This window comes from Schistocerca cancellata, chromosome 3 (genome assembly GCF_023864275.1).
Source record: "Schistocerca cancellata isolate TAMUIC-IGC-003103 chromosome 3, iqSchCanc2.1, whole genome shotgun sequence".
NCBI classification, from domain to species: domain Eukaryota; kingdom Metazoa; phylum Arthropoda; class Insecta; order Orthoptera; family Acrididae; genus Schistocerca; species Schistocerca cancellata.
The window spans coordinates 143,962,793-143,985,829 of record NC_064628.1 but is presented as its reverse complement, the minus strand read 5'-3'; positions in this window follow the sequence as shown (position 1 = coordinate 143,985,829).

The window sequence follows — 23,037 nt, the reverse complement described above, 5'->3', positions numbered from 1 at the left end:
ACCAATTTTTCCAGTTCAGAATTGCAAAATAATAGGCGCCGTTGGGGCTCGATCGGCGAATGTAAAAGTGCAGTCACTACTTAGTGTAGAAGTAGGAAAGGTAGCAATATTAAGCACATTCCTTGTTGTGAAAAATTTGGTGGTAGACTGCATTATCGGAGTCGACAGCCTACGTCAATACGGATGCAGAATAGATTTTAAAACAGGAAAAATTTGGTTAAATGTAAATAAACAAGAAATTGAGTTGGACTTGTTGAAAAAAGAAAGCCTTACCAGAAAATATAATGGTGGGATCAGTGTGCAAGTAATCAGGACTGCACAAAATTCTAAACAGCACGTGAATAATGAGTTCAAAGTCAAAGGAGATTTCGGTCAGTTAGTGTATGAGAAGTTAAATGAATCAGAATGCATCACTGAAGATCAGAAGAAGCAGCTCAAAGAATTATTATCAGCGTATGAAAAAGTGTTTGATGAAAGGCCAGGAGTGATTAAAGGATACATATGCCATCTCTACGTTAAGCCGCACGAAACGTATTGTAGAACCTTCTATCCTGTTCCCTGGAGGTTAAAGGCTCAAGTTCAAAAGGAAATAGATCGCATGTTGAAATGGGGTTTGATCGAACCCTCTACAAGCCCATACTGCTCCCCATTGTTGGTTGTGCCAAAAGCAAATGGAACTGTGAGACTGGTACTCGACGCCAGGGAAATAAATAAAATTATAATTCCAGTGAGGACACATCCGGAAAACATAGACGAACTGATACAACGGTTCCAGGATGTCCAATATTTGACGAGCATCGATTTGCGGAGTTCTTATTGGCAGGTCAAGCTGGATGAGGTATCAAGGAGATATACAGCTTTCATTTATGCAGGAAGAAGTTACCAATTTACTGTAGTTCCTTTCGGACTCAACATTAGTGCTGGAATTTTTATAGCAGCGCTAGATTACGCATTAGGCCCAGAACTAAGAAGCAGGATAACAGTATTTGTTGATGATATGCTTATTGCATCGAAGACCTGCGAAGAGCATATTACTTTATTGAGTCGGGTGTTGGACGTTTTCGAAACCATGGGATTAACTGCTAACCTACAGAAATCACATTCTGCACTAAATAGAATCAAGTTCCTGGGGCATATAATTGACGCAAAGGGAATTTTACCGACCAAGGAGAAGCAAATGGCGATTAGTAAGTTTCCAACACCAAGAAATAGGAGGCAATTAAAAGGGTTATTTTCTCATAAGGACTTAAAAAGATATAATGAAGATTAGAAGATAGGGAGGAATGGTGTTCCGAGTGACAGAGATGAACGCTCGTAAAAAATATAACAATAAACTGTGTGTGTGTAGTGTTAAAAGCCTTTAATTTGAAATAGTTAGTCAGTGACATAGAGTATAGAAATAGTGACTTATTAGTACTATTGAGTGTTGTAAAAAAGATAGTGGAGATAGGCTTCACCTGTGGTTTGGGTGAACATAGAACTTTAGCATTGCTAATGTTATCAAGATGTATAAAGGATCTGACTGACCTTCAAGAAGAATGAAATGTTTCCCCGCAAATGACGCTGAATAATCTAAAGAGGTTCGAGTGAAGATTCATATATAATCTCATGTGAACGCTTAAATGTGTAAATATGTGAAGGGATGTGTTGTGGTAGTGAATCGTGAGTGACGGTTAACGCCGCAAAGATTATTTCCCGCGCAAAACAGTTGACGTCGGCGCGAGAATTAAAATCGATATAGACGATACAGATATCCTTTGTAAGAGACTCGCACCAAACGCGAGGATAAACTGATTCATGTTGAACTTTAAAAGGAATAGGTGGTATAATTCGAAGTTAAGAGTTTTAATTTATTAATGAATGATTAAAGAAAGTAGTATTCATAGATGCAGTAGTAATTTAATGGTTCGTGTTCGTTTGGGAATTTTGTGTGAAAAATCCATTTCCATATATGAGCATGGATGAACGCCGTATGAATCAGAGAGTAAATGAAAGAAGTGAATCCGCATTCCTCAATGCTAATAACTTCTACATTTCAGCACTCAAGCGTAGAAATATATGTATTTAGAATAAAAAGTTTTTTTTTTGAGTATAGCTAAATTATATGACTTATTAAGGAAATATGGATGATGTCTTGGAATAAAATGAACTACACTTTCCATTATTCGATGATTTGAATCCAAAATCTATAGTCAGTTACATGAATCCTTTACATTACGAAGAACAAATCAGTCATAGAAAATCTATTAAAACTTTTGGACTTATAAGCACAAGTGGGGAGGCAAAGTCAAAAGGAGTATTCAAACGAGAGTAAATCGGATGATGCTTTTGGCAACATCATTAATTAAGAGTTGGATTCCTTGAAGTACGTCGTAACAAAAAGGATCCATGAAGCCACAAGGATTTTGCTTTCAAAAAGGAGAATCTTGGACGGTGCAACCTAATCAGTTCTCTTACAGGAAGAGTTTCCCTTTTGGTCATTGCTAATTCTTTTGGAATGAATGTTGCATGTGTATTCGAGTATCCCTGTCCCTTCCACTCTTCCCATTGTGGGCCGCGTAGAAGATCAACGACAGAGGGGGCCGCATAGAAGACCGACTACAAATGTGGACGTCGGGGACATGCAAGACCCGGGGGAGTTTAGCACCGCAAGATATTGTCCTAGGAGCAAGATTGTAAAACGCGAATTCACGTTATTTATTGTAAAACGTTTTTTTTTTTTTTTTTTTTTTTTTTTTTGCTAGAGGCACAAACTACTCTTCTCCAAATCGTGATACAAATTAAGCCCTATCTTTCCTTTAGAGATAAATTTCAAAATTATTTTTGTTCTTCTATAGGCTTTCCTATCTTCTATGTACCGTAGGCTGGGGGTCTAAGCTTAAGAGGTTTTCCAAGGTTTCCCTGCTTAAGAAAGTTCCCGAATGGGTAGACCCTGACATAAGTTCATGAAAGATCATCTTCCTTGGTTGTGCACAGCAAACATAACACCTAGATGCACGTAAAAGTAATACAGCCGCGGTACCGGTCCCTTCATTTCTTCTGTCTTCAACATTTCTTTTCTTCGTCTAGTTCAAACATAATATTCTTTTTCAGTCGGAGGACTGACAATCATCACTTCCGGGTTATCCACGCTAATAGATAGCTCGCGAAGTGTGTTCGGTGAATAAAAATTGACCTCACAAATTTCGCTCGCTGCGAGGGGCATTCTAATCTCCCCACGGAAAATTACCCTCTACCACGCAATAATTAATAATGGTCAATCAAATCATCCACATTTATTTACGTTTGAAAAGTATCTAAGCAGATTTTCTAGTAATATATGCGCCGACAGCTCGTCGACGCCAAGGTATTTTTCTAGTACGTTTATTCTTTGGAACAACAGAGGTACAGAGATGTATGCTCCATGGTGATTATAGAGAGGGAGAGAGAAAGGAACAGCTTCGGAAAGTATCGGTTGGAAGATTTTCGGATTGCTAAAGGAGATTTATTTACTCTTCTTCGCGCTAAAGCGAGACAGGAAAGTTTGTGCCGCTAGCGTGGTAGATAAAGAGAAAGAAGGACTTGTAAAAGTAAATTGCGTGAGACTTAAAATCCACGGAAACGGAACATGTACGGAAATGGATTCAATATACAATTTTCCTCAGAAATAAGGTTTGTGACCATTTTATTCTAGAGTGAATGACGAATGCGTTCTCTGTCTGAATCATTGATGATTGTCTGGACCCTGTAATTAATTGGGAAGTTTCAGCTGTGACGAAGAGAGCCTGCAATCTGAGTTTTTTTGAAATCGTCCAAAAAGGCTTCGTCCACATCTGAAATTTTAGATCAGTCGTAAACTGAACGAAGTGTTCAAACGATCGATTTTTCCCAACTGAATGCAGCGCTTAATAATAATAACGTATGTAAAGATCTTTTCTAGCAAGCCAGCCGCTGAATATTAAGACGAAGGGCTCCACCAGAGATTCTACTACACTGATTTCATGTAACTTATATTTGAACTGGACACAGATAAAGGACAGACAGAGAGAGAGAGAGAGAGAAAGAGAGAGTGAATGGAATTCTAGAAGTTACTCAGAATCCTCCCTTTAGTATAATTTTTTTGTCTGTCTTTGCACGGATAAGCCTGATAAGAAAACCTAAGCCCTTGACTTTATTGTACAGAATTGTGTATGAGGGTGAGAGTGCGATAAAGGCGACAGATACACTTCTGTACAGACAAAACATTAAACCAAGTTAGCGGCTAGCTGCATTAACACACACACATAGACTTTCATCAAAACCAAAATAGTAAGAGAATTCATTAGAATAGGGATGTAGTCGTTCGCCCCTACTGTTCTATCTGTACATCGAAGAAGCAATGACGTAAATAGAAGGATTTCGGAGTGGAATTAAGATTGAAGGTGAATGAATGTTGAAAGTTAGGTGGACTGACAAGGTAAGGAATGAGGTTTTCCGCAGAATCGGAGAGGAAAGGAACATGTGAGTAACACTGAGAAATGCTCTAATGAAAGGCACACTTGTTTCATTGTTTACATGTGTAATGTGTCACACGAGACTTTTGATTTGAAAATTACGTGTTACTTCTGGAACGGTGGGATTCAAAATGACCAGCATATTCTTACTACAACTGCACCTGATTTCGCTGTCTTCCAACTCTTCTTAATTGACTTTAAATTTCTTTTTATCCTTTTAGTTTTGTTGCAAAAGGGTGGTTCCGCACCTGTGCACCATCATGTAGAAGACTGTCTACCTTCTTTTAAAGACAGCGTAGCTTGTAGGACAGGTAGTCAACTTTTTGTTAACTATCACTCATATTTGTATTCTGTTAGTAGTAAAATTCTGTAAGCGCCCACCAGTTTCACTGTAATGGTCATTTACAAAGTAGGAAAGTAACTTTAGTTAAAAAATTATTTATCAGAGCCAACAAGTTAAGGCATTAATACTAATAATTAGATACAAAATACTTTATATCTTACATGTTTTAAAAATTTATTAAAACCCATACGGCCTACCGCCCGCAATGAAAGCTGAGAAGCCGCTTGTGAGCGGAAGGGTCCACGCTGACTACGACTGGGCTAGGATATACAGGGTGTTTCAAAAATGACCGGTATATTTGAAACGGCAATAAAAACTAAACGAGCAGCGATAGAAATACACCGTTTGTTGCAATATGCTTGGGACAACAGTACATTTTCAGGCGGACAAACTTTCGAAATTACAGTAGTTACAATTTTCAACAACAGATGGCGCTGCAAGTGATGTGAAAGATATAGAAGACAACGCAGTCTGTGGGTGCGCCATTCTGTACGTCGTCTTTCTGCTGTAAGCGTGTGCTGTTCACAACGTGCAAGTGTGGTGTAGACAACATGGTTTATTCCTTAGAACAGAGGATTTTTCTGGTGTTGGAATTCCACCGCCTAGAACACAGTGTTGTTGCAACAAGACCAAGTTGTCAGCGGAGGTTTAATGTAACCAAAGGACCGAAAAGCGATACAATAAAGGATCTGTTTGAAAAATTTCAACGGACTGGGAACGTGACGGATGAACGTGCTGGAAAGGTAGGGCGACCGTGTACGGCAACCACAGAGGGCAACGCGCAGCTAGTGCAGCAGGTGATCCAACAGCGGCCTCGGGTTTCCGTTCGCCGTGTTGTAGCTGCGGTCCAAATGACGCCAACGTCCACGTATCGTCTCATGCGCCAGAGTTTACACCTCTATCCATACAAAATTCAAACGCTGCAACCCCTCAGCGCTGCTACCATTGCTGCACGAGAGACATTCGCTAACGATATAGTGCACAGGATTGATGACGGCGATATGCATGTGGGCAGCATTTGGTTTACTGACGAAGCTTATTTTTACCTGGACGGCTTCGTCAATAAACAGAACTGGCGCATATGGGGAACCGAAAAGCCCCATGTTGCATTCCCATCGTCCCTGCATCCTCAAAAAGTACTGGTCTGGGCCGCCATTTCTTCCAAAGGAATCATTGGCCCATTTTTCAGATCCGAAACGATTACTGCATCACGCTATCTGGACATTCTTCGTGAATTTGTGGCGGTACAAACTGCCTTAGACGACACTGCGAACACCTCGTGGTTTATGCAAGATGGTGCCCGGCCACATCGCACGGCCGACGTCTTTAATTTCCTGAATGAATATTTCGATGATCGTGTGATTGCTTTGGGCTATCCGAAACATACAGGAGGCGGCGTGGATTGGCCTCCCTATTCGCCAGACATGAACCCCTGTGACTTCTTTCTGTGGGGACACGTGAAAGACCAGGTGTACCGCCAGAATCCAGAAACAATTGAACAGCTGAAGCAGTACATCTCATCTGCATGTGAAGCCATTCCGCCAGACACGTTGTCAAAGGTTTCGGGTAATTTCATTCAGAGACTACGCCATATTATTGCTACGCGTTGTGGATATGTGGAAAATATCGTACTATAGTTTCCCAGACCGCAGCGCCATCTGTTGTTGAAAATTGTAACTACTGTAATTTCGAAAGTTTGTCTGCCTGAAAATGTACTGTTGTCCCAAGCATATTGCAACAAACGGTGTATTTCTATCGCTGCTCGTTTAGTTTTTATTGCCGTTTCAAATATACCGGTCATTTTTGAAACACCCTGTAAGTTGTTGTAACGTGACCAATGTACACACCAGTTGAGGTGTGGTATATATTTGTTGTGATGTGCCTACTTTTAAGTAGTTTATTTTCACTGTGTCTCGTGTATTTAAGACAGGTTATAGATAAAAAGGTTATTCTCTGGATTCTAGAGCTTTATAAAAGAAAGAATTATACAAACAGGTTTACATGATTTTACGCTGAGCGCTACGGCCCAATGACTGAGAAGTAAGTAATATCACATTACAAAAAGCTATCTCGTAGATCGTCATCTGTTTTCTGTTCACAAGAGCTAATTATCAAACGATTTACATAACAGGAAAGAAGGCACCGGGAGCAAGCCGTGGTCACCGTACTTACCATTGTGAGTGTACACATGCTACAGACTGGTAGGCCGTCGTCCTTCCGTAAACAGGCACTCAGTTTCCCATATTCCGAGACGTTAATGGTAATTGTAGCTAGAAAAAAAAATGGAAACCTAGATCCAACAGAATTGCACGAAAACGTTACTAAGACAGATCGGAATGAATCCTGATAAAAGCGGGTGTTCTGGAAAATAATGCCTTCGAATTTTTTATTGGAAACCTCTCAAAGCTTTATAAATAAAGCAAGCGTTATTAACACATTACATCTTGGTTGTTCATGTCTATTTATTTATTTCTCAGCAGTCATCCTGGCGAAGAACACATTTCTCCCAACGAGAGACCAGTTTGTTGAATTAGTCACTAGAATGTTTGATTTTGTTGACGAACTGACAATCTCACCTCTGCTTGCACCGCCTCATTACTGTTAAAGTAAAGTCCTCGATAGTGTTATTTAAGTTTTGGAAATACGGAAATCAGATGGGACCAAGTCAGAGCGCTATGGAGTGTGCCGATGACAGTAAACCCAAGGCCCTGAATTTTTGAAGATATCGGAGCGCCAGTGTGAGGTCTGGCATTGTCACGCTGAAGGAGAGGGCGCTCCATGTGTGGACGAACTCTTCGAATTCGAACTCGATTACAGCACACTATGTCGCACGCACCGACATAGTTGTGTTACACATCGCAATGTTACGCGCAGAGCGCCGCAAATGTGTAGACAAAAGGAATAAGGATGTGGACATTATTAACATTAGTTTTATTTTCAAAACAACATTGACAATTTTTTAATAAAAATGTTGCAGTGATAAGACAGTCAGGATTCCAGAATGAGATTTTCACTGTGCAGCGGAGTGTGCGCTGATATGAAACTTCCTGGCAGATTAAAACTGTGTCGGACCGAGACTCGAACTCGGGACCTTTGCCTTTCGTGGGCCAGTGCTCTACCACAGTCAGGATTGCTCGTTTGCCCACAAATCATGCTTTGTACTGAAAACTCCAGAGTGTAAGTTATTACCTCATAGGCCACCATCTCCCACTGTCAGTAATAACTTGTACCCTGCATAAGAGTAAACAATATTAGGTGATCCAAGCAGTATGTGCTTGTAAGCTAATACATATCGCACTTCTTGAGGTACGAACAAGGGAAACTCCCCATCGCAGCCCCTCAAATTTAGTGGTAAGATCGCCCACGAATAGCCCTGTAAAAAAATGAACACAGACCAGGCATGAAAGTAGGAGGGAAATGCGGTGAAATACGAAAAAAGAAGCAAAACAGAAACACTGAACTGTCCGAGCTCAAGATGCTCAACATCGAGGCTAGTGGCACAGCCACAGCGGCGTGCTTATGTGGTCATGGCGTCGGAGTGTAAAGCGGTAGTATCGTGTTGAGACCTCGCTTGTGCATTCTCCTTCTCTTTTTCTTTCACGGAATTATGAACTGTCCGTACGGTCTACATCTACATCTACATCCATACTCCGCAAGCCATCTGACAGTGTGTGAGGAGGGTACTCTGAGTACCTCTATCGGTTCTCTCTTCTATTCCAGTCTCGTATTGTTCGTGGAAAGAAGGATTGTCGGTATGCCTCTGTGTGGGCTCTAATCTCTCTGATTTTATCCTCATGGTTTCTTCGCGAGATATACTTGGGAGGGAGCAATATACTGCTTGACTCCTCGGTGAAGGTATGTTCTCGAAACTTCAACAAATGCCCGTACCGAGCTACTGAGCGTCTCTTCTGCAGAGTCTTCCACTGGAGTTTATCTATCATCTCCGTAACGCTTTCGCTATTACTAAATGATCCTGTAACGAAGCGCGCTGCTCTCCGTTGGATCTTCTCTATCTCTTCTATCAACCCTATCTGGTACGGATCCCACACTGCTGACAAGTATTCAAGCAGTAGGCGCACAAGCGTACTGTAACCTACTTCCTTTCTTTTTGGATTGCATTTCCTTAGGATTCTTCCAATGAATCTCAGTCTGGCATCTGTTTTACCGACGATCAACTTAATATGATCATTCCATTTTAAATCACTCCTAATGCGTACTCCCAGATGATTTATGGAATTAACTACTTCGGGTTGCTGATCTGCTATTTTGTAGCTAAATGATAAGGGATCTATCTTTCTATGTATTCGCAGCACATTACACTTTTCTACATTGAGATTCAGTTGCCATTCCCTGCACCATGCGCCAATTCGCTGCAGATCCTCCTGCATTTCAGTACAATTTTCCATTGTTACAACCTCTCGATACACCACAGCATCTTCTGCAAGAAGCCTCAGTGAACTTCCGATGTCATCCACAAGGTCTTTTATGTACACTCCTGGAAATTGAAATAAGAACACCGTGAATTCATTGTCCCAGGAAGGGGAAACTTTATTGACACATTCCTGCGGTCAGATACATCACATGATCACACTGACAGAACCACAGGCACATAGACACAGGCAACAGAGCATGCACAATGTCGGCACTAGTACAGTGTATATCCACCTTTCGCAGCAATGCAGGCTACTATTCTCCCATGGAGACGATCGTAGAGATGCTGGATGTAGTCCTGTGGAACGGCTTGCCATGCCATTTCCACCTGTCGCCTCAGTTGGACCAGCGTTCGTGCTGGACGTGCAGACCGCGTGAGACGACGCTTCATCCAGTCCCAAACATGCTCAATGGGGGACAGATCCGGAGATCTTGCTGGCCAGGGTAGTTGACTTACACCTTCTAGAGCACGGGATACATGCGGACGTGCATTGTCCTGTAGGAACAGCAAGTTCCCTTGCCGGTCTAGGAATGGTAGAACGGTGGGTTCGATGACGGTTTGGATGTACCGTGCACTATTCAGTGTCCCCTCGACGATCACCAGTGGTGTACGGCCAGTGTAGGAGATCGCTCCCCACACCATGATGCCGGGTGTTGGCCCTGTGTGCCTCGGTCGTATGCAGTCCTGATTGTGGCGCTCACATGCACGGCGCCAAACACGCATACGACCATCATTGGCACCAAGGCAGAAGCGACTCTCATCGCTGAAGACGACACGTCTCCATTCGTCCCTCCATTCACGCCTGTCGCGACACCACTGGAGGCGGGCTGCACGATGTTGGGGCGTGAGCAGAAGACGGCCTAACGGTGTGCGGGACCGTAGCCCAGCTTCATGGAGACGGTTGCGAATGGTCGTCGCCGATACCCCAGGAGCAACAGTGTCCCTAATTTGCTGGGAAGTGGCGGTGCGGTCCCCTACGGCACTGCGTAGGATCCTACGGTCTTGGCGTGCATCTGTGCGTCGCTGCGGTCCGGTCCCAGGTCGACGGGCACGTGCACCTTCCGCCGACCACTGGCGACAACATCGATGTACTGTAGAGACCTCACGCCCCACGTGGTGAGCAATTCGGCGGTACGTCCACCCGGCCTCCCGCATGCCCACTATACGCCCTCGCTCAAAGTCCGTCAACTGCACATACGGGTCACGTCCACGCTGTCGCGGCATGCTACCAGTGTTAAAGACTGCGATGGAGCTCCGTATGCCACGGCAAACTGGCTGACACTGACGGCGGCGGTGCACAAATGCTGCGCAGCTAGCGCCATTCGACGGCCAACACCGCGGTTCCTGGTGTGTCCGCTGTGCCGTGCGTGTGATCATTGCTTGTACAGCCCTCTCGCAGTGTCCGGAGCAAGTACGGTGGGTCTGACACACCGGTGTCAATGTGTTCTTTTTTCCATTTCCAGGAGTGTATATTGTGAATAGCTACGGTCCTATGACACTCCCCTGCGGCACACCTGAAAACACTCTCACTTCGGAAGTCTTCTCTCCATTGAGAATGACATGCTGTGTTCTGTTATCTGGGAAATCTTCAATCCAATCACACAATTGGTCTGATAGTCCATATGCTCTTACTTTGTTCATTAAACGACAGTGGGGAACTGTATGGAAGTCAAGAAACACAGCATCTACCTGTGAACCCGTGTCTATGGTCCTCTGAGTCTCGTGGACGAATAGCGCGAGCTGGGTTTCACAAGACCATCTATTTCGAGACCCATGCTGATTCCTACAGAGTAGATTTCTAGTCTCCAGAAAAGTCATTATACTCGAACGTAATACGTGTTCCAAAATTCTACAACTGATCGACGTTAGAGATATAGGTCTATAGTTCTTAACATCTGTTCGACGTCCCTTCTCGAAAACGGTGATGACCTGTGCCCTTTTCCAATCCTTTGGAACTCTACGCTCTTCTAGAGACCTACGGTACACCGCTGCAAGAAGGAGGCAAGTTCCTTCGCGTACTCTGTGTAAAATCGAACTGGTATCCCATCAGGTCCAGCGACCTTTCTTCTTTTGAGCGATTTTAATTGTTTCTCTATCATTCTGTCGTCTACTTCGATATCTACCATTTTTTCATCTTTGCGACAAACTAGAGAAGGAACTACAGTGCAGTCTTCCTCTGTGAAACAGCTTTGGAAAAAGACATTTAGTATTTCGGCTTTTAGTCTGTCATCCTCTGTTTCAGTACCATTTTAGTCACAGAGTGTGTGGACATTTTGTTTTTATCCACCTACCGCTTTGACACAAGACCAAAATTTCTTAGGACTTTCTGCCAAGTCAGTACATATAACTTTACTTTCGAATTCATTGAACGCCTCTCGCATAGCCCTCCTCACACTACATTTCGCTTCGCGTAATTTTTGTTTGTCTGCAAGGCTTTGGCTATGTTTATGTTTGCTGTGAATTTCCTTTTGGTTGCTGTTGTGGTACCACGGTGGCTCTTTTCCATCTTTTACGATCTTGCTTGGCACATACTCATCTAACGCATATTGTACGATGGTCTAGAACCTTGTCCACCTCCACACTATCTGTACTTGAGACAAAACCTTTGCGTTGAGCCATCAGGTACTGTGTAATCTGCTTTCTGTCACTTTTGCTAAACAGAAAAATCTTCCTACCTTTTTTACTATTTCTATTTACGGCTGAAATCATCGATGCAATGACCACTTTATGATCACTGATTCCCTGTTCTGCGTTGTTTCAAATATTTCAGGTCTGTTAGTCACCAGAAGGTCTAATACGTTATCGCCACGAGTCGGTTCTCTGTTTAACTGCTCAAGGTAGTTTTCAGATAAAGCACTTAAAAAAATTTCACTGGATTCTTTGTCCCTGCCACCCGTTAAGAACGTTTGAGTCTCCCTGTCTACATCCGGCAAATTAAAATCACCACCCAGAACTATAACATGGTGGGGAAATCTACTCGATATATTTTCCAAATTATCCTTCAGGTGCTCAGCCAGAACAGCTGCTGCGCCAGGGGGCCTATAGAGACATCCAATTACCATGTCTGAGCCTGCTTTAACCGTGACCTTCACCCAAATTATTTCACATTTCGGATCTCCGTCAATTTCCTTCGATACTATTGCACCTCTAATCGCTATGAACACGCCTCCCCTTTCACTGTCCAGCCTGTCTCTGCGGTATACATTCCAATCTGAGTTTAGGATTTCATTGCTGTTTACGTCTGGTTTCAGCCAACTTTCTGTCCCTAGTCCTATGTGGGCGTTGTGACCGTTTATTAATGAGAGCAGTTCTGGGACCTTTCTATAGACGCTCTTGCAGTTTACTATTAGCACATTAATATTGTTATTCCCTGGTACATTTTGCCTACTCCTACCTTGCCGCGTCTCAGGAGGCGTCTTGTCGGGCCTAGGTAAGAAATTCTCTAACCTAAAAAAAACCCATGTGCACTGCACACGTACTCCGCTACCCTTGTAGCCGCTTCCGGCGTGCAGCGCACGCCTGACCTTTTCAAGGAAACCCTACATTTCTCCACCCGATAGCGGAGGTCGAGAAATTTGCACCCCAGATATCCGTAGAATCGTCTGAGCCTCTGGTTTAACCCTTCCACTCGGCTCCAAACCAGAGGACTGCGATCGGTTCTGGGAACGGTACTACAAATAGTTAGCTCTGATTCCACCCCGCGAGCGAGGCTTTCCGCCTTCACCAATTCCGCCTACCGCCAGTACGAACTGAGAATGACCTCTGAACCCAGATGGCAGGAGTCATTGGTACCAACATGAGCAACAATTTGCAGTCGGGTGCACCCAGTGCTCACTATCGCCGCCGGCAGGGCCTCCTCCACATCTCCGATGAGATCCCACGGCAAGCAGACAGTATGAACACTGGCCATCTTCCCCGACTTTTCCGCTAATTCCCTAAGGGGCTCTATCACCCGCCTAACGTTGGAGCTCCCAATAACTAATAAACCCCTCCCCCCGTGTGCCTGCTGGGACCTTGCTGAAAGAGCGGCCACATGTCCACTCACAGGCAGAGCGGGCAATGCCACACGGCCAGCCTCCACATTTACCCTCCGCCTCGTGTGCCGCGAACGCCGCTGCACCGCCACTCCCTTTGGGGAGAGGGTGGCCCAACCACGCCCGGTACCCGCCAAGATGTCTCGACAGCAGGGAGAGTGGGCGTAGCATGTAACACCTGGGGTGTACCATGCGACGCACCAGACTCCCCACTGCCGCTACACTCCGACGCAGCAGCCTGAAGACGGCTGACCGCGGCCATCAACAAGCTCAGCTGTTCGCGAACAGTGGCCAGCTCCTCCTGCGTCCGTACACAGCAGTCACACATCCTATCCATCCTAAGACATCAATTTACTGTAGAGAGTTAATCAACTTTTAACTAGACGGCTAATTCACTAAAGGTGGCTGATTGTTGACTAAACTGTTGTTGCTAGCCACTTCTTGTAGAAAACAATGAAAATAGCACTACCTGTCTTTGGACTGTATTGAAAACAACACTAGCACTACTGGCGCTATGGTTGACTAAAGGGACTCTCTCTGACTGTATTCAAAACAAACACGAAATCTATGGAACACTACTGCTGACACTCGACAATTAAAGCTTCCTAAAAGCAAAAACACACGGAAGAAGAAGTGACAAGTAAGAAAAATACAGTTAATACTCAAATTAAGGTAGCTCACTGCACAGCAGACGTGAAGCAGGCGGCAGTTACGACGACGACATGTCATTGAAATGTCTGTTCTCTTTCTCTAGCTTTGGTAATACACTCCTGGAAATGGAAAGAAGAACACATTGACACAGGTGTGTCAGACCCACCATACTTGCTCCGGACACTGCGAGAGGGCTGTACAAGCAATGATCACACGCACGGCACAGCGGACACACCAGGAACCGCGGTGTTGGCCGTCGAATGGCGCTAGCTGCGCAGCATTTGTGCACCGCCGCCGTCAGTGTCAGCCAGTTTGCCGTGGCATACGGAGCTCCATCGCAGTCTTTAACACTGGTAGCATGCCGCGACAGCGTGGACGTGAACCGTATGTGCAGTTGACGGACTTTGAGCGAGGGCGTATAGTGGGCATGCGGGAGGCCGGGTGGACGTACCGCCGAATTGCTCACCACGTGGGGCGTGAGGTCTCTACAGTACATCGATGTTGTTGCCAGTGGTCGGCGGAAGGTGCACGTGCCCGTCGACCTGGGACCGGACCGCAGCGACGCACAGATGCACGCCAAGACCGTAGGATCCTACGCAGTGCCGTAGGGGACCGCACCGCCACTTCCCAGCAAATTAGGGACACTGTTGCTCCTGGGGTATCGGCGACGACCATTCGCAACCGTCTCCATGAAGCTGGGCTACGGTCCCGCACACCGTTAGGCCGTCTTCTGCTCACGCCCTAACAAACATCGTGCAGCCCGCCTCCAGTGGTGTCGCGACAGGCGTGAATGGAGGGACGAATGGAGACGTGTCGTCTTCAGCGATGAGAGTCGCTTCTGCCTTGGTGCCAATGATGGTCGTATGCGTGTTTGGCGCCGTGCAGGTGAGCGCCACAATCAGGACTGCATACGACCGAGGCACACAGGGCCAACACCCGGCATCATGGTGTGGGGAGTGATCTCCTACACTGGCCGTACACCACTGGTGATCGTCGAGGGGACACTGAATAGTGCACGGTACATCCAAACCGTCATCGAACCCGTCGTTCTACCATTCCTAGACCGGCAAGTGAACTTGCTGTTCCAACAGGACAATGCACGTCCGCATGTATCCCATGCCACCCAACGTGCTCTAGAAGGTGAGTCAACTACCCTGGCCAGCAAGATCTCCGGATCTGTCCCCCATTGAGCATGTTTGGGACTGGATGAAGCGTCGTCTCACGCGGTCTGCACGTCCAGCACGAACGCTGGTCCAACTGAGGCGCCAGGTGGAAATGGCATGGCAAGCCGTTCCACAGGACTACATCCAGCATCTCTACGATCGTCTCCATGGGAGAATAGCAGCCTGCATTGCTGCGAAAGGTGGTTATGCACTGTACTAGTGCCGACATTGTGCATGCTCTGTTGCCTGTGTCTATGTGCCTGTGGTTCTGTCAGTGTGATCATGTGATGTATCTGACCCCAGGAATGTGTCAATAAAGTTTCCCCTTCCTGGGACAATGAATTCACGGTGTTCTTATTTCAATTTCCAGGAGTGTAGTCATACCATGCGCTCTTTATAGAATATGAGTCATTTGGTAAAAATATATAACCGTTGCAAGTAAACGTTATTAACAGTGCGAGCAGGTGAGACTCCACATAGTTCTTTCACGCAACTGAAAATTCCAAATAAACGGATGTGAAATACGTTACAACAAAGGAATAAAAGTGTCAAAATCTCCAAAACGGGACGCAAGACTCATAACATGTGGTACGTATGTAGAACAAATAAGAGGTATGTACATCTAGAGGATCATCGCCTTGTAATCACTGGATCCCAGGGTCGAATACCGGTGAAAACACACAAGACCTCGGAATTAACATTTATTATAGGTCCCTTCCCTACACCCGGCTGTTGCAAACGGACGCTACACCACAATGCAAACACAAATTTGAATACACCGTACAGATACGTCAATGACCGGACTGACATTTCACACTTTCATAAAAAAAAAGACACGGGAGAGGCTTGAACACGGATATCTCGCTTTGCAGTCGAACACCGCAAATACGTAACCAAAACGTCTTGGCGCTTCCAATTCCCACGATGCTGCACATCTTGAGCGTGGACCATTAAGTTTTTCTCTTTTGCTTCTTTTTTCACAGCTCACTAGACTTTCTTCCTATTTTCATGCTTGATCAGTGTCCAGTTTTTGACGGACTATCCACTGTTGCATCTCGCCACTGAATCTGAAGTGGTACGACGGGGAGTTTCTCTTGTAAGAGGAGATGGCCTACCTGAAGAACAGCTGATATAATGGAACGGGTGATTAATAAAAGAAAGTAAACTTAGGCCTCTTATTCTTCGTTTCAAGATACGCTTCTAAATCACAGAACGAACATGCCGAAATGATTTACACATTAAGAACCACTCTGCTAGTTTGTCTCCTGTGGTAACCAAATTTTGAGCTTTTGAAGAAGTCGGTAGGTAGGACTCTATAAACTTTGGACGTGGCGACTACGCCCGAAACGGAAGGCAATCTGGTCTGGATTCTAGAGCATTATAAAAGAAAGAATTATAGAAACAGGATTACATGATTTTACGCTGAGCGCTACGCCCAAAGACAGGAAAGTAAGTAATATCACATTACAAATAGCTATCTCGTAGACCGTCATCCATTTTCTGTACACACGAGCTGATTATGAAACGACTTACATAACAGGGAAGTAGACAGCGGGAGCACGCCGTGGTCACCGTATTTACCATTGTGATTGTACAAATGCTACAGACTGGTAGGCCGTCGTCCTTCCGTAAATAGGCACTCAGTTTCCCATATTCGGAGAAATTAATGGTAAATGGCACGAGAAGGCCGGATAGCGTGACAGTGGAGTGGGACTCAATGGGTCACGTAGCGAGGACGGCAGCAGGAGCGTAAGGGGTCTGGGAAACAGCAAATCCGAGATTACCCCACACGAGTTTCTGCAGGAAACTACTTCAGCGATGGTCTTAGCACTCGCTGCAAAGCTGCAGCATTACGTGGGATAAGACAAGCCCGCTTTCAAAAGGAAATTAACAACTAACCTTGTATGGGACGCTGAACACTGCGTGGCATCCCTGACTACGGTCGTTGAATACTGTCCAGGAAGTTCTTGTGTCTCTATGAAACTTTTTTGACAAAATTATATGCAGTTCCTATTATCAAACATCTCAAGAAATATTTCCCACGCTGTCTCTAAATTTCTGAGTTGTGTAACACTACAATGCCACGCTACAGTCACTTCCGAAGTTGGTAATGGATATATAGTGTCTGTTGTTGCAGTTTAATATCACGTAGGCTGCAGTACCACAAACCTCTTAGGTTCAATGTACCACAAACCTTTTAGGATCAACGAATTGGCAGCAAAACTCAGGCATTAGGATAGAATTAAAATGTGAGTAAAAAGCAAGTCTAACACTAACGAATACGAACAGGAGCGACAAAACAATCTTAATCACTATTAGAAAGGAAACTGAAAGAAACCGTTAGTAGATGAAGAAAGCCATGTTTCCCTAGAAGCGCCACTATAAAGTTATTAATGATCTCACCATTAAGAATGACACTTCAAATTATTCTTTTGAACATTTAAGGAAAATTCTGAAGTATTGAACATTTGACTTTTAAATACCATAAACAGGGACAGCATCAGTCTTAAAGGAATTCACAAATCACACAACGTTATTCAACAGACGATTTAATATAATGCAAACTCATACAGACCAGTTAATATAATGAAAACTCATACAGACGAGTAAATACGAGGGCATTTCAATAAGTAATGCAACACATTTTTTTCTCGGCCAATTTTGGTTGAAAAAACCGGAAATTTCTTGTGGAATATTTTCAAACATTCCCGCTTCGTCTCGTATAGTTTCATTGACTTCCGACAGGTGGCAGCGCTGTACGGAGCTGTTAAAATGGCGTCTGTAACGGATGTGCGTTGCAAACAACGGGCAGTGATCGAGTTTCTTTTGGCGGAAAACCAGGGCATCTCAGATATTCATAGGCGCTTGCAGAATGTCTACGGTGATCTGGCAGTGGACAAAAGCACGGTGAGTCGTTGGGCAAAGCGTGTGTCATCATCGCCGCAAGGTCAAGCAAGACTGTCTGATCTCCCGCGTGCGGGCCGGCCGTGCACAGCTGTGACTCCTGCAATGGCGGAGCGTGCGAACACACTCGTTCGAGATGATCGACGGATCACCATCAAAGAACTCAGTGCTCAACTTGACATCTCTGTTGGTAGTGCTGTCACAATTGTTCACCAGTTGGGATATTCAAAGGTTTGTTCCCGCTGGGTCCCTCGTTGTCTAACCGAACACCATAAAGAGCAAAGGAGAACCATCTGTGCGGAATTGCTTGCTCGTCATGTGGCTGAGGGTGACAATTTCTTGTCAAAGATTGTTACAGGCGATGAAACATGGGTTCATCACTTCGAACCTGAAACAAAACGGCAATCAATGGAGTGACGCCACACCCACTCCCCTACCAAGAAAAAGTTTAAAGCCATACCCTCAGCCGGTAAAGTCATGGTTACAGTCTTCTGGGACGCTGAAGGGGTTATTCTGTTCGATGTCCTTCCCCATGGTCAAACGATCAACTCTGAAGTGTATTGTGCTACTCTTCAGAAACTGAAGAAACGACTTCAGCGTGTTCGTAAGCACAAAAATCTGAACGAACTTCTCCTCCTTCATGACAATGCAAGACCTCACACAAGTCTTCGCACCCGAGAGGAGCTCAGAAAACTACAGTGGACTGTTCTTCCTCATACACCCTACAGCCCCGATCTCGCACCGTCGGATTTCCATATGTTTGGCCAATGAAGGACGCAATCCGTGGGAGGCACTACGCGGATGATGAAGAAGTTATTGATGCAGTACGACGTTGGCTCCGACATCGACCAGTGGAATGGTACCGTGCAGGCATACAGGCCCTCATTTCAAGGTGGCGTAAGGCCGTAGCATTGAATGGAGATTACGTTGAAAAATAGTGTTGTGTAGCTAAAAGATTGGGGAATAACCTGGTGTATTTCAATGCTGAATAAAACAACCCCTGTTTCAGAAAAAAAATGTGTTGCATTACTTATTGAACTGCCCTCGTATAATGCACAGTTCATATTTAAACAATGAATTTACAGTATTAAATAACAATTCATAAAACTAAGCCGGCCGGAGTGGCTGAGCGGTTCTAGGCGCCACAGTCTGGAACCGCGCGATCGCTACGGTCGCAGGTTCGAATCCTGTGTCGGGCATGGATGTGTGTGATGTCCTTAGGTTAGTTGAGTTTAAGTAGTTCTAACTTCTATGGGACTGATGACCTCATAAGTTAAGTCCCATAGTGGTCAGAGCCATTTGAACCATAGAGCTAAAATCATATACATTCGGTTAATAACTAGGCTCTAACACATGAGGACCAGCTTTGGCTTAGCTCAGACATTACCATCATTCAGGTCAGTCAGGTACTCTAAAACACACACAGGCTACAAGTTAAAACCACATGGCCACAATTAAATATATTCAAAATGGCGAATTACGACGACCACAAACAGGAGAATGGAATGACGACAGTGAAAATCTGTGCTGGGCCAGGACTCGAACCCGAATTTGCCGGTTATCGCGAGAGGTCGTCTTATCATTTTTTTAATTATCAGACTGACTTGGTACTATCATGACTTTTCAGCAGACCATAGTCAAATCATCATGTAATATAAGCTGCAAATGGGTAAAAAAATTAATTATGATAACAGAATAATAAATAAAAGGAGAAAGGGAAAGAAACCGAGAACGTAGGCGACAAACACCACCAAGATGACATGATATGTATCAACAATTATTTATATATTTGTTTAGTAATTTTTTAGTTTATTTATTTTGTGGTTTTTATATGTATTTATAGTTTGTAATAGAGTCTAAAAGTGAAAGGAAAATGGTACAAGATTACATTCGACATAGCACACTGAGAAAAATCCCACGTTGATTGCAATGATTATATACGCTCGTTGTGTATCTATGCTTCATCTGAACACATTTGCAATAGAACTGGAGCGATGCTGAGTCAAAACACAAAATAAAACGGACAGTGAAACCTGGAGAGTACAAGCCGAAGTTAATCAGAGGAGAACATACGTAACAAAGGAAAACACATATCAGAAAAATTAAATTAACCAATACCTTGCCGACAAAAAACAGGATTCAACATTTTGGCGAAGACGTCTCGATATCGAGGCTTTCGCAAGCGTGTCCAATATGACACTGATCACTTCCTGCATGAAGTTCATGTGATCTTATCCCTCGCCTTCTCCAACATAATGAACGAAGTGTCCCAGCAACCACATAACGGTATGTGGAAAGAAAGAAGAATCTGGGCGCAATATGACGTCCGAACTGTTGAAACGTCCCCTTAGAACAATTTATACACGACTGTACTTAACCTGACACACAATATTATTTAGCGCAACGCAATCTGACTTTAAAAAATCCCTACAAAAGAATGGCCCTGACTAACATTAACCTATACCTTTCACAAATCACTTACCTCACAAAAATCTTCGTTACTGGAACTACTGCAATACAGCGAGCGCCACTACTGCCAGCTAAATAAAAGATTCAAACTACTGAAGGCACTAACTACTGATAGGGATAGTTAGCAAATGAAAGATTTTAATAGAGAACAAACACTGTATTTACCTTAATATCATCATATATATAGCAGTTCATGACAAATTACAAAACTCCGCCATCTCTCTCCCCACATCCACCACTGCTGGCGGCTCACCTCCAACTGCCCAACGCTACGCGCTGTTACCATCCAGCTGCCCCTCTACAATGGCAGACAACTATGCAAACTAGCCACAGACTGCACACAGCACAGCCAGTGATTTTCATACAGAGCGATACGTAACGTTGCCAATAAGAAAATATAAACAGCCTACTTACATAGCCCCCATGCTCCCCACAAAAAATTTTACAAATTTTTTTGGCCAGTGGCCAATAATGATTTGATAAAATTTTTTTATAATTACACTAACAAAGATATCCAATGCAAACACTTATTGATACAATGTTCGTCAAAAGCTAAAATTTTCTCAGTCCATAAAGACAGTCCAGATTGTTCAACACAGTAAAATTTCAGTGTTTTTTTTTCCAAAGTCTGAGCAGTAAAAGACAATGCACACGGAAGTATTGGACATCCATGCAGTCGTGAAGAAGTAGTGTTGTCCTTCCAACGGAAAGACTGTGCTGACTCTTGACATGCAGACAGGTAATGGGCCACAACTGAGCAAACCCACAGCAGAGTCATTCGACGTTTTGAAGAAGATTGGTAGGTAGGTCATCACAGAGCAGACCCACTGTAGTCCTGGTAGAGATTACGGTATTAGTGGGCCACCAGAGGTGCAGACCCACTGCAGTCCTTGTAGAGATAATGGTACTGGTGAGTCAGCAAAGGTGTAGACCCACTGTAGTCCTTGTAGAAATAATGGTATTGGTGGGTCATCAAAGATGCAGACCCACTGTAGTCCTTGTAGAGACGGCCAGCAGCCATCTGTTGCAACTGTGCAGGTGCACAATCACCATTGAAGAGTCTTGTGGATAATATAGCAAGTCCATAACCACCACTTGTGCACTCACAAAGTTTTTGGAATTGTCCTTAGAACCAGCAATGCTGTTATCCAGTCCCTTGCTGAATTATCAACACACATGTAAACACTAAGAGCCCCAACTTCTCACATATTGTCCATATACTATGACCAACAGAAATGTGTGCAGTGAAATGAATGCTTACAAGTTACTTAATTTGATGAACTGGTGTCAATTACAATATTATAACATGAGAATACAATTACAAAGGTACAAAATACATCATTAAAAACATAATAATACAGATAACATTTGTAGTACAGGCTTTACAACAGAATAGAAATAAACATATACATCAGTGTTACAGGAATTATGACATAAGTACATACATAAAAGATCAGAAGAACGTTTGAAACATCACCTTCACATGTGAGCAACCAAACAGTATAAATAATGTCTAAACATCTTTACAAAGTAAATAACAGAGTATTAGAAAATGTCTACAACATAGCTCTCATTATCTAAACACATAAAGACAGGAAAAACACAAATACACAAGGGTACACAACATATAGAGGGATGACACAAAAGGAAAGGACAGGGTTTGTTTTACTGCAGTATTTTGCATGGAGATCTCCCTTTGTTCATCATTATTCCCAAAAGTACTATCTAAGCCTGCTTTCGGTATTCTGTTGACATCGTCTTTCAAAATAGTTTTTCTCCACTGTACACCACCCTTTTTTTTTGCCAAACCATTTTCTTATAGCTTCTTAATGCATTTCGTCCAATTCATCATAGTTAGTTTCTTATATAGTCTATCCCCTCTTAAGCTAACTTAAATCTACTGAGCTCAGATGCTAAACTAAGGGACGAGGCAATGCAGCATCACATAAAACAATTAATACAAACATCAATGACAAAAATAGAAATGGCAAAGCAAGCAGCATAAATTACAACTACTATAAGGCACTGTGCAGGAAACAAGAAATACTAGCTTAGAAAAGTAACACAAAGTCAAATTCAGTAACACTATGCCTGGCAAACAGCAGCAGCAAATATAAAAAATATAAAAAATATAAAACTTATATCTATACATGACAAAGCTCAAGCAGAAAAAAATATTACACTAAAATGGCCATGTCTAATACCTATGTCACATCTTAACACTAGAGTGATGCATCACGAGAACTTACACTAGCAGATAAGTTAGCAAATTGTAAAGAAATTATTTATGCAATTCCTGTGAAGGGAAATGTCTATTTATGTGCCCTCGTTTTCATGGAAGTAAATCATAAATTTCTTATTGACTGGATCTGTAGGCATAAAATAACTATATTAGTACATATATTAAATTTTATTTTAACCAATGCTGCAGTGCAGCTAGAAACTTGATATTAAACAAAATGTGTAAATAAATACATAAAGCAAGCCATATGGCATTTTTCTCAACTAGCAAGACAATAGCTGTGAAATGTTTCTCATCGTTTCATTAGGCATTTCAGTAAATATCATA